This window comes from Crassostrea angulata, chromosome 1 (genome assembly GCF_025612915.1).
Source record: "Crassostrea angulata isolate pt1a10 chromosome 1, ASM2561291v2, whole genome shotgun sequence".
Lineage (NCBI taxonomy): Eukaryota > Metazoa > Mollusca > Bivalvia > Ostreida > Ostreidae > Magallana > Magallana angulata.
The window spans coordinates 7,247,071-7,260,134 of NC_069111.1; the positions used below are offsets into that span (position 1 = coordinate 7,247,071).

Below are 13,064 nucleotides of genomic sequence, written 5' to 3' on the forward strand. Positions count from 1 at the left end.
AACATACGCCTACATGATATAATCATGATAAAAGCTTCACATCACTTAGAAATACCCTTACATGTATACCCCCCACCCCCCAATCTTTTGATTTTCATAAAAAGTCATGGTTTGAAATGTTTTACCTAATTTTATGAAACGTGTGGCAATTTCCTTGAGTAATTTCTCACACATATTTGAAAACAATCATCAATGATTCTAAAATTTGATCTTTATTTGTTTATTGTATGATTTGTACCATTTTAATTAACAAATAGACAGCTGTCCTGCTTGTGATTTCTTGTTTTCATGAAAAAAGTAAGCTAACAATCATATTTAGTGAATATCTAATCTATTCTGATTTCTAGTCTCCTTCTAACCATGCTAAAACAGTAAGTTACAACCTACAAGTTAGATATCTGCCTTAAATTAAAATTACATTCAAACACACCCAGGTAGCTGGAGACAGATCGAGTTGATTTCCATGAAAAATTTTCAAGTTTGACATGTTTTTCTACTTTTTTTTATGCATATATACCTTAGAAAGGTAGAAATATGTTGTTTCTTGTTCATTTCAAAAGTAATTATCATAGCAGATGTTATTTCAAAGTCAAATGTACATTTACATATCCTACATGTAATCTTAATGCAGACAATTGAATAGAGGGGGGGGGGGGGGGGATTTTTCAATTATGTAAACACATCTAAATATCTTTATGAAATAAAAAATAAAGGAAACATAATTGCATACTTTTATTGAAAAACAAATTTTCACAGCAATTATGAATTTCTTTATAAACAGCCTTAATTTTGTTTTCATAATTTCTTATCAAACACAAACCACAACATGGCATGATGCTTTCTTCAAGTTCCATTATTGTTCATGCATTATCGGATTTAATTTGAATTACCGGTAAATAGTCTGTAGAACACAAGGAATATGCATGTGGATAGAGGTGACAGGTTAATCTCAGGAGCTGACCCACAAGAATCAACAGGTACCGGTAAAAGCCATGTGGTAACAAGAGTCTGTTTTGAGCTGAAATAAAATAAAATAATTAGCTGTGTTTACATACATGTACTAGTAATAGCTGTGTTTACATTAACATATGCATAGTATATCTGGAAAAAATACACTGACCATGCAGTGTAAAAGGTATGACATATCCCAATACATGACATAACATTTAGGCAGTACAAGATCAAAAATTTGCATATCAAGTCATAATATAATATTAAAAAATTTTCATAGGTATAAACACTTATCAAATTGAGAGAGAGAGAGTTTGAGAGAGAGAGAGTTTATTACCATACTTGTAGTGCAACAGTCATTATTTCAATTCGTAAATTACAAACGAATATTACCCACCGAACAGCGTCAAAGTACATGTACTGGTATTAGCTTCTGGTATACCATTTTTTATCAATTCTACTGTGTTTTTTTTTTTGCAAATAAATTTAGCGAGGGTTTTTGCTTATTTTCTTATAAATCACATGTTTTAAAAACAATACTATGTGTAATAAGCATAAAACATGTATGAGTAAACTTAATGAAGAATTTTTAATAGATTATTTTTCACAGAATGTGGTCACTAATAACATTACATGTATGTCAATCTTTATAAAACTAGCGTATATTTCGTGCGCCATAAATTGCAAGTTTTTTGTAAATATCATTTACTTGCATGATAGGTATATATGGTCTAACCAAAATTTTCTTCATAAAGCTACAGCTGTATGTACCACATATATGTTTTGTCACAAGTATACATTTAAAAAAAAAAAAACCCAAATTCCAACAGTTGAAATAAACTCAACTCATTCTCTGATAAGTTCATTGTGTTTTGTGCGTGCATATCTTATTTGTCTGCTGCAACAGCAGCCAATCAGCGGTAAGCTGAATCCACAAAAAGAAAGTTTGTGTTTAGGAGCGGGTAAATTGTTTATGCGACACTGTCAAGAAAACCACACCAAATAATAACAAGAAACATAAATATTCACTTATATGTATTGTGTTGTAAAGTAAAGGTTTTTAACACTTATTGCATCTTGCAAAACATGTGATGACCCTTAATCATCTGTCATATATCTGATATACATGTATATGTAAAAGATGGGAGAAATAACGACGGAACAAACTGGGATTCGAACCTGGCCCTCTGAATCTCTAGTCAAGTGCTCTACCAACTGAGCTACATGTATCTGGCACCGGTATTCAAACCAGTTTGACCGTCACATTCCTTCCCCCTTAAATGATCTTCACCCTCGAAGATCACCCCTGGCAGGAGTTAACCTGTTAGTTCCAGAGGTTGGTCACAACACCAATATTGTAACAGGATGGGAGAAATAATGAAGGACCAAACCGGGATTTGAACCTGGGCCCCCTGAATCTCTAGTCAGGTGCTCTACCAACTGAGCTATCTGGCACTGGTATTCAAACCGGTCTGATCATCACATATATAAAGAATTATTTTAAACAATGTTGTTCAATAAAAAATAACACGCGCAACCTTCAGTTTTTGTCTGTAATTAATCAATATTGGCGTGCGATCAGTTCTCGCTGAGTACCATTTCTCACCAGAGCATTCACTGCATTGTTACGTCATTTTATCAACACATAAAATTATATACGAAAATATGATGTAACAGTGCACCAGCGAGAAATGGTCCTCGGCGAGAACTGCTCGCAGGTCAGTACTGCCAGTAGTCAGATTAAAAAAAGAGAATAAAAAATTACATTTAAAACATTAACAAGGACAATTTAAGTACACATCATAACTGCTAAACAAGAAAAATTATGTGAACTGGTAGAATAGTACGCATAGTTCTAACTTGTAACCTACATGTACAAGTACATGTACCGGGTACCCGTTGGTCTGCTAAACCTTTCTAATGATACAATGATTGGCATCATAAAGATATTAAAGTCATGTTTTAACTCTGAAGTCTGAAGTATACAATTTTATTTACTTGAAGTTATGTCTACAGGATATTCATGACTACATTTGGAGTCTTCTGCACAAGAATATATGATATGTTTCTAATTAGACCCTGCTTTGAATTTTGAGTTGAAAATTCACAATCTGTTATTTTTTTAAATAGATAAATTCAGTTACCCTTTCCAGTCCCCCATGAACCTCGAGCGAGTCTAAACATCCATGAAACATGTAAAAATTACACGTTAGTAAACAAACACCCACACCATAACAAAAACAAACAGTGTGCACGTACTTACATGTACATCTATACTATATACTAAATTTTAACTTTAACTTTTTTAAACTTTAAAAGGAGTAAAAGCCTCACCTTCTTCAGTAACATCCACATAAATCACACACTTTAATGTCCATCTTTTCTCCTTTATTACTCGTAGCTTATCAACGGCTGATCGTCGACAGAAGTGTGGCTGTCAGAATTTCCTCGTAAACGATTCACACGAGAAAAATATCCTCCTTAAACAAATATGTAGTATTGTTCCCTGTGCATGTTCATATGTTTCACAGTAAATTGAAAATGCATTTGTACATCGAAAGAATACACAACTTCTCTTCTGCATTACGGCTCTCTCTTTTCTACAATGCCGTTCGTTACTGTTTACATTCGGCGCGCGCGCGGGGGTTACAAACAGGGGCGCCCCGACAAATAGTTGCACATAGAACGTTAAAATAATGTGTGTTCATTGAATTCATAAATGATATAGATGAAAAAAATGAAATTGAATCACAACTATTTATCTAAGACGCAACACAACGTAATGCAGTAAATGCCTGGGCCTTAAAGTGGCATTTGTTCGCTTGTGTGTCTATGTAGACAAATTAACTCGTTCATGTAACGTTACAATTCACAAATATTTGTTTTATGAAATTTGAAAAAAATAGGGCACAGAACTTTTTAAATTTGATACCAAATGACATTATTTGATATATTAACAATAACTGAATTAATTTCTTTTTATAAAATGATAACGATTTTTGCTATTAGAAAAATACGTGTATGAGCTGCTGACCCCTAATTACAGGGGCCAGCCCTTTTTTCTTAATTTTAAATGAAAGCTCTCATTATTCTAAACAACTTTTGTTCTATATGTATGAACAAATTATTTTTAGTTTAAAGGTTATTATACAAAAAGCAACAAAATTTCAGACCCCCCCAAACCTTAAACTTTACCGGCAAATAGCTTAAAAACTAAAAAACATTTTGCCAAAATGTTCATGCCAGCAAAACTATAAAATGTTACCAACAATCCTGCTAAATTTCATGCAACTATCTTTTGTAGTTCCCGAGATCAACTCTGGACAAAAGACCCCCCAATTTTCAATTAAAGGGCAATAACTCATAACCGGAAGTAAATTTTGAAAATTTGAAAAAAACGTCCCCAGATATTAACATTGTCTACATACCCTGAAAGTTTCATAACAATCAGACAACAAATGTACGAGAAATGGCCTACACAAAATTTGCGGATAAAAAAAAAATAATAATAAGAAACAGTAGAATAACAGAAGGGTTTTCCGTTGAAAACGGAAAACCCTAATAATAATGAAAAAGAAACAATAGAATAACAAGAGGGTCTTCCGTTGAAAACGGAAGACCCTAATAATGATAAGAATAAGAACTAGAGCAAAGCTCGTTGCAAAGCAACGAGTAGGTCTTCCGTTAATATCGGAAGTAAAGCTGGAAGTTCCTGTATGAAGCAGAGCCCTTAAACCAATAACAAGAGTAACTAAAATAAAAAGATGAAAAAAATCGAATTGTTCCTGGTACGACTTAACAAAATACGAATGATTTTACGTACGACTTAACAAAAACCTTTCTGATTTCAAGAACGACTTAACAAAAAAATCCGAATGTGTTCAAGTACGACTTAGCGATTATTTTTGGTACGAGTTAATTTTACTTTGAACATTACGCTATTTTTTAAACCAAGGACGCAGAATCAAAATTTCCGGAAAAATCAATTTTTAACCCCCGATATCTCTGTAATGCATCGTCCGATTTTCAAACGGATTTCAGATTCGTGTTCAGCATAACAAACTCTACAAACCTCGTAAACATTTTAAATTAAAACGAAAAATTCGAAAATTCGAAAATTTTAAAACACTTCCGGTTTAGACCGGAAGTGACGGAAACTAATTTCCAGTCTTATGTCCAAATAAAAACGATCATTGCTTCAACACAGAAAATTCCAAGTCTTTATCTTGAACCGTTTTTGAAAAACGCCCTGGACAAAATTACTTTTTTAAAATTAAAAAATTAACGTAACGTAAAAACGGAAGTGACGTTGTAATTGAAAATTTTAAAACTTTGAGGCACAATAATGCTTCATAATCCCTGAAAGTTTCATGTAAATCTGTTGAAAACTTTTTGAGATATTAAGCTTTGAAAAAGTCAGAAAAATAAAGAAAAAGAAAAATAATAATAACTAGAGCAAAGCTCGTTGCAAAGCAACGAGTGGGTCTTCCGTTAATATCGGAAGTAAAGCTGGAAGTTCCTGTATGAAGCAGAGCCCTTAAACCAATAACAAGAGTAACTAAAATAAAAAGATGAAAAAAATCGAATTATTCCTGGTACGACTTAACAAAATACGAATGATTTTACGTACGACTTAACAAAAACCTTTCTGATTTCAAGTACGACTTAGTGATTATTTTTGGTACGAGTTAATTTTACTTTGAACATTACGCTATTTTTTAAACCAAGGACGCGGAATCAAAATTTCCGGAAAAATCAATTTTTAACCCCGATATCTCTGTAATGCATCGTCTGATTTTCAAACGGATTTCAGATTTGTGTTCAGCATAACAAACTCTACAAACCTCGTAAACATTTTAAATTAAAACGAAAAATTCGAAAATTCGAAAATTTTAAAACACTTCCGGTTTAGACCGGAAGTGACGGAAACTAATTTCCAGTCTTATGTCCAAATAAAAACGATCATTGCTTCAACACAGAAAATTCCAAGTCTTTATCTTGAACCGTTTTTGAAAAACGCCCTGGACAAAATTACTTTTTTAAAATTTAAAAATTGACGTAACGTAAAAACGGAAGTGACGTTGTAGTTGAAAATTTTAAAACTTTGAGGCACAATAATGCTTTATAATCCCTGAAAGTTTCATGTAAATCTGTGGAAAATTTCTTGAGATATTAAGCTTTGAAAAAGTCAGAAAAATAAAGAAAAAAGAAAAATAATAATAATGAAAAAGAAACAATAGAATAACAAGAGGGTCTTCCGTTGAAAACGGAAGACCCTAACTAGAGCAAAGCTCGTTGCAAAGCAACGAGTGGGTCTTCCGTTAATGTCGAAAGTAAAGCTGGAAGTTCCTGTAAGAAGCAGAGCTCTTAAACCAATAACAAGAGTAACAAAAATAAAAAGATGAAAAAAATCGAATATTCCTGGTACGACTTGACAAAATACGAATGATTTAAAGTACGACTTAACAAAAACCTTTCCGATTTTAAGAACGACTGAACAAAAAAAGAATCCGAATGTGTTCAGGTACGACATAGCAATTATTTTTGGTACGAGTTAATTTTACTTTGAACATTACGCTATTTTTTAAACCCAGGACGCGGAATCAAAATTTCCGGAAAAATCAATTTTTAAACCCCGATATCTCTGTAATGCGTCGTTCGATTTTCAAACGGATTTCAGTTTTGTATTCAGCATGACCAACTCTACAAACCTCATATACAATTGAAATTGAAACGAAAAATTCGAAAAATCGAAAATTTAAAAACACTTCCGGTTTGGACCGGAAGTGACGGAAACTAAATTCCAGCCTTATGTCCAAATAAAAACGATTAATGCTTCAACACAGAAAATTTCAAGTCTCTATCTTAAAGCGTTTTTCAAAAAGGCCCTGGACAAAATCACTTTTTTAAAACTTAAAAATTGACGTAACGTAAAAACGGAAGTGACGTTGTAATTGAAAATTTAACATCTTTGAGGGACAGCGATGTTCCATAATCCCTGAAAGTTTCATGTAAATCCGTTGAAATCTTTTTGAGATATTAAGCTTTAAAAAAGTCAGAAAAATCTCGTTGCAAAGCAACGAGTGGGTCTTCCGTTAATGTCGGAAGTAAAGCTGAAAGTTCCTGTGAGAAGAAGAGCTCTTAAACCAATAACAAGAGAAAATAAAATAAAAAGATGAAAAAATCGAATTCCGAATGATTTTAAGAACGACTTAACAAAAACCTTCTTGATTTTAAAAAAAAACAACTTAACAAAAAAATCCGAATGTGTTAAAGTACGACTTAAGAATTATTTTTGGTACGAGTTAATTTACCTATTAACATTACGCTATATTTTAAACCAAGGACGCGGAAACAAAATTTCCGGAAAAATCAATTTTTAAACCCCGATATCTCTGTAATGCATCGTCCGATTTGAAAACGGATTTCAGTTTCGTATTCAGCATGACCAATTCTACAAACCTCGTAAATATTTAAAATAAAAACGAAAAATTCGAGAATTCGGAAATTTTAAAACACTTCCAGTTTGGACCGGAAGTGACGGAAACTAAATTCCAGCCTTATGTCTAAATAAAAACGATCAATGCTTCAACACAGAAAATTTCAAGTCTCTATCTTAAAGCGTTTTTGAAAAACGCCCTGGACAAAATCACTTTTTTAAAATTTAAATATTGACGTAACGTTGAAACGGAAGTGACGTTGTAGTTGAAAATTTAACATCTTTTAGGGACGATAATGCTACATAATCCCTGAAAGTTTCAGGTAAATCTGTTGAAAACTTTTTGAGATATTAAGCTTTACAAAAGTCAGAAAAATAAAAAAAAGAATAATAATAATAACTAGAGCAAAGCTCGTTGCAAAGCAACGAGTGGGTCTTCCGTTAATGTCGGAAGTAAAGCTGAAAGTTCCTGTAAGAAGCAGAGCTCTTAAACCAGTAACAAGAGAAAGTAAAATAAAAAGATGAAAAAATCGAATAATTCCTGGTACGACTTAACAAAATCCGAATGATTTTAAGTACGACTTAACAAAAACCTTCTTGATTTTAAGAACAACTTAACAAAAAAAATCCGAATGTGTCTAAGTAAGACTTAACAATTATTTTTGGTACGAGTTAATTTTACTATTAACATTACGCTATTTTTTAAACCAAGGACGCGGAAACAAAATTTCCGGAAAAATCAATTTTTAAACCCCGATATCTCTGTAATGCATCGTCTGATTTTCAAACGGATTTCAGTTTCGTATTCAGCATGACCAACTCTACAAACCTCGTAAACATTTAAAATCAAAACGAAAAATTCGAAAATTCGAAAATTTTAAAACACTTCCGGTTTAGACCGGAAGTGACGGAAACTAAATTCCAGCCTTATGTCCAAATAAAAACGATCAATGCTTCAACACAGAAAATTCCAAGTCTCTATCTTGAAGCGTTTTTGAAAAACGCCCTGGACAAAATCACTTTTTTAAAATTTAAAAATTGACGTAACGTTGAAACGGAAGTGACGTTGTAGTTGAAAATTTAACATCTTTTAGGGACGATAATGTTACATAATCCCTGAAAGTTTCATGTTAATCCGTTGAAAACTTTTTGAGATATTAAGCTTTAAAAAAGTCAGAAAAATAAAGAAAAAGAATAATAATGATAATAATAACTAGAGCAAAGCTCGTTGCAAAGCAACGAGTGGGTCTTCCGTTAATATCGGAAGTAAAGCTGGAAGTTCCTGTATGAAGCAGAGCCCTTAAACCAATAACAAGAGTAACTAAAATAAAAAGATGAAAAAATCGAATTATTCCTGGTACGACTTAACAAAATACGAATGATTTTACGTACGACTTAACAAAAACCTTTCTGATTTCAAGAACGACTTAACAAAAAAATCCGAATGTGTTCAAGTACGACTTAGCGATTATTTTTGGTACGAGTTAATTTTAGTTTGAACATTACGCTATTTTTTAAACCAAGGACGCGGAATCAAAATTTCCGGAAAAATCAATTTTTAACCCCCGATATCTCTGTAATGCATCGTCCGATTTTCAAACGGATTTCAGATTCGTGTTCAGCATAACAAACTCTACAAACCTCGTAAACATTTTTAATTAAAACGAAAAATTCAAAAATTCGAAAATTTTAAAACACTTCCGGTTTAGACCGGAAGTGACGGAAACTAATTTCCAGTCTTATGTCCAAATAAAAACGATCATTGCTTCAACACAGAAAATTCCAAGTCTTTATCTTGAACCGTTTTTGAAAAACGCCCTGGACAAAATTACTTTTTTAAAATTTTAAAATTGACGTAACGTAAAAACGGAAGTGACGTTGTAGTTGAAAATTTTAAAACTTTGAGGCACAATAATGCTTCATAATCCCTGAAAGTTTCATGTAAATCTGTTGAAAACTTTTTGAGATATTAAGCTTTGAAAAAGTCAGAAAAATAAAGAAAAAGAAAAATAATAATAATGAAAAAGAAACAATAGAATAACAAGAGGGTCTTCCGTTGAAAACGGAAGACCCTAAAAAGAAACTATAGAATAACAAGAGGGTCTTCCGTTGGAAACGGAAGACCCTAATAACTAGAGCAAAGCTCGTTGCAAAGCAACGAGTGGGTCTTCCGTTAATGTCGGAAGTAAAGCTGGAAGTTCCTGTAAGAAGCAGAGCTCTTAAACTAATAACAAGAGTAATTAAAATAAAAAGATGAAAAAATCGAATTATTCCTGGTACGACTTAACAAAATCCGAATGATTTTAAGTACGAATTAACAAAAACCTTTTTGATTTTTAAGAACGACTTAACAAAAAAAATCCGAAGGTGTTTAAGTACGACTAAACAATTATTTTTGGTAAGAGTTTACTTTACGATAAACATTCGGTCTTCCGTTAATGTCGGAAGTAAAGCTGGAAGTTCCTGTAAGAAGCAGAGCTCTTAAACCAATAACAAGAGTACCTTAAATAAAAACATGAAAAAATCGAATTATTCCTGGTACGACTTAACAAAAACCGAATAATTTTACGTACGACTTAACAAAAACCTTTCCGATTTCAAGAACGACTTAACAAAAAAAAAATCCGAATGTGTTACAGTACGACTTAACAATTAATTTTTAGGTACAAGTTAATTTAACCAAGAACTTGATACTAGTTTCTTAACCAAAAACGCGGAATCAAAATTTCCGGAAAAATCATTTTTTGAACTCGTATATCTCTGTAATGCATAGTCCGATTTTAAAACGACTTTCAGTGTTAGATTCAGCTTAATAAGCTCTATAAAACACATATTCATTTTTGATTTGATCAGAAAATTTATTTTTTCGAAAAATTTGATTCCCTTCCGGTTTCGACCGGAAGTGACAGATTTTCATTTCCAGCCTTATTACAGAGGTAAATCGATTAAATCATAACCATTGAAAATTTCAAGCCTCTATCTTAAAGCATTTTTGAGAAACGCCGCGGACAAAATGACTTTTTGAAAATTTTAAAAATGACGTAACGTAAAAACGGAAGTGATGTTTTCAAAGAAACTTCACAAACTTTGAGGTATTATAGTTGCACACAACCTCTGAAAATTTCATCAAAATCGGTTGTAAACTTTTTGAGTTATAAAGCCGAAAAGGAGTCAGAAAAAAAAATAAAAAGAACTAGAGCAAAGCTCGTTGCAAAGCAACGAGTGGGTCTTCCGTTCATGTCGGTAGTAAAGCTGGAAGTTCCTGTAAGAAGCAGAGCTCTTAAACCAATAACAAGAGTAACTAAAATAAAAAGATGAAAAAATCGAATCATTCCTGGTACGACTTAACAAAATCCGAATGATTTTAAGTACGACTTAACAAAAACCTTTCCGATTTCAAGAACGACTTAACAAAAAAAATCCGAATGTGTTACAGTGCGACTTAACTATTAATTTTTAGGTACAAGTTAATTAAACCAAGAACTTGATACTACTTTCTTAACCAAAAAAGCGGAATCAAAATTTCCGGAAAAATCAATTTTTAAAGCCAAATTTCTCTGTAATGCATCGTCCGATTTTAAAACGGTTTTCAGTGTTAGGTTCAACTTAAAAAGCTCTACAAAACACATATTCGTTTTTGATTCGATCAAAAAATTCAATTTTTCGAAAAATTAAAATCACTTCCGGTTTCTACCGGAAGTGACAAAATAATTTTTTTTCTTCAAATGCCATAAGTAAATCCGCAGATTTACAATCACAGAAAATTTCAAGTCTTTATAAACAACCGTTTACGAGAAAAGTCCTGGACAAAATCACTTTTTGAAAATCTTTAAAATGACGTAACTAGAAAACGGAAGTGACTTAATGACTCAAAGTTTATAAGCTTCAAGGGACAAGTATCTTACATAATCCCTGAAAATTTCTTGCAAATCAGTTGAATAGTTTTTGAGATATAAAGCAAAAAAGAAGTCAGAAGGAAAAACAAGAAGAATAATAATAACTAGAGCAAAGCTCGTTGCAAAGCAACGAGTGGGTCTTCCGTTAATGTCGGAAGTAAAGCTGGAAGTTCATGTAAGAAGCAGAGCTCTTAAACCAATAACAAGAGTAACTAAAATAAAAAGATGAAAAAAATCGAATTATTCCTGGTACGACTTAACAAAATCCGAATGATTTTAAGTACGACTTAACAAAAACCTTACTAATTTCAAGTACGACTTAACAAGTTTTTTTTGTACAAGTTAATTTTACTTTGAACATTACGCTATTTTTTAAATCAAGGACGCGGAATCAAAATTTCTGGAAATATCAATTTTTAAACCCCAATATCTCTAATGCATCGTCCGATTTTAAAACGGCTTTCAGTGTTAGATTAAGCTGAATAAGCTCTACAAAACAGATATTCATTTTTGACTTGATCAAAAAATTCAATTTTTCGAAAAATTTGATTCACTTCCGGTTTTGACCGGAAGTGACAGATTTTCATTTTGAGCCTTATTACAGAGGTAAAACGACAAAATCATAACCATTGAAAATTTCAAGCCTCTATCTTAAAGCGTTTTTAGAAACGCTGCGGACAAAATGACTTTCTAAAATTTTTTGTTTAAATGACGTAACGTAAAAACGGAAAGGTCGTTTTCAAAGAAACTTTAGGATCTTAGAGGCATAATAGTTGCACATAATCTCTCAAAGTTTCATCTCAATCGGTTATAAACTTTTTGAGTTATAAAGCCGAAAAGGAGTCAGATACAAAAGATGTCACCTTTGACCTTCCAAACTGTGCTTGTTGCACCATCAAATGTCAGAAACTTAGCAATGTAAAGTTTATTATATTTCTGTGAATATTTCCTATGTAAAATTACAATGAATAAACATGCTATTCCATCTAACTGTGAAATAGTTTCTATGCTATCTGTCCATAGTGAATAGTCAACGAAAGTATTCACCAGCAGCATACAATTTCCCTTTTTTAAACTCGGAACACCTCTGGTATAATCCGATCACAGCATTAAATTCAAAGTCCGATAATTCTAATTTGTTTATCATCAAGAAATTCTGCATCGCCAACAAATAAAGTTTTCTTCAGGATAATAATTAAGATATCTATAGCTATTTACTGACAGAAAGACAGACTAAGACTGTTGTGTTGTGTGAGGATGACAGACAGTTTATTGTCCCCCTCAACAGCAACTATTTCACTTGGCTTCGCCCCATGAAATAGTGGCTGTCTTGGAGGACAATAAACTTGCTATCATCCTCATACCCAGTGAATAGGTATATAATGTCCCATCCACATAAATTTCGAGTTATATAACCTCCCATTTGTAACCTGCAATTTCACAGTGTAAAGTCAACACAACAGTCTTAGCCGCAAGTTTCACCATTCAATTCGCATGTACGTATTAAACATTAGGGGTTTTCATATTGCATACCAATTCCAACAAGGGAGATCCCTCTAATGATGATCATTAAAATTCATTTTATGAATCTTAGCAACACTCATAAGCCTTCAATTGTGCAGCATCTCTTAAGGTGGCTCAAAACACCTTGAAATATTTTCTCAAATCAGCAGAAAATTACTTGATTATGATAGATATCATAATTGATAAGAAGTGTTTAAGTCAAATAGGCAAAAAATATGCAAATTTGGATGAACAATTACATTTTCAAAAATTTA

At 32.4% G+C, this 13,064-nt stretch overlaps 1 long non-coding RNA gene across 1 annotated transcript; it reads right to left on the reverse strand.

Moving 5' to 3' along the window:
* Positions 1–718: 718 nt before the first annotated feature.
* On the reverse strand, positions 719–3,787 carry LOC128187044 (uncharacterized). Its single transcript, XR_008244025.1, has 2 exons — positions 3,286–3,787; positions 719–1,018 (listed from the first exon to the last, which is right to left on the reverse strand). It is a non-coding gene; the product is annotated as an uncharacterized LOC128187044 (long non-coding RNA).
* Positions 3,788–13,064: the final 9,277 nt, after the last annotated feature.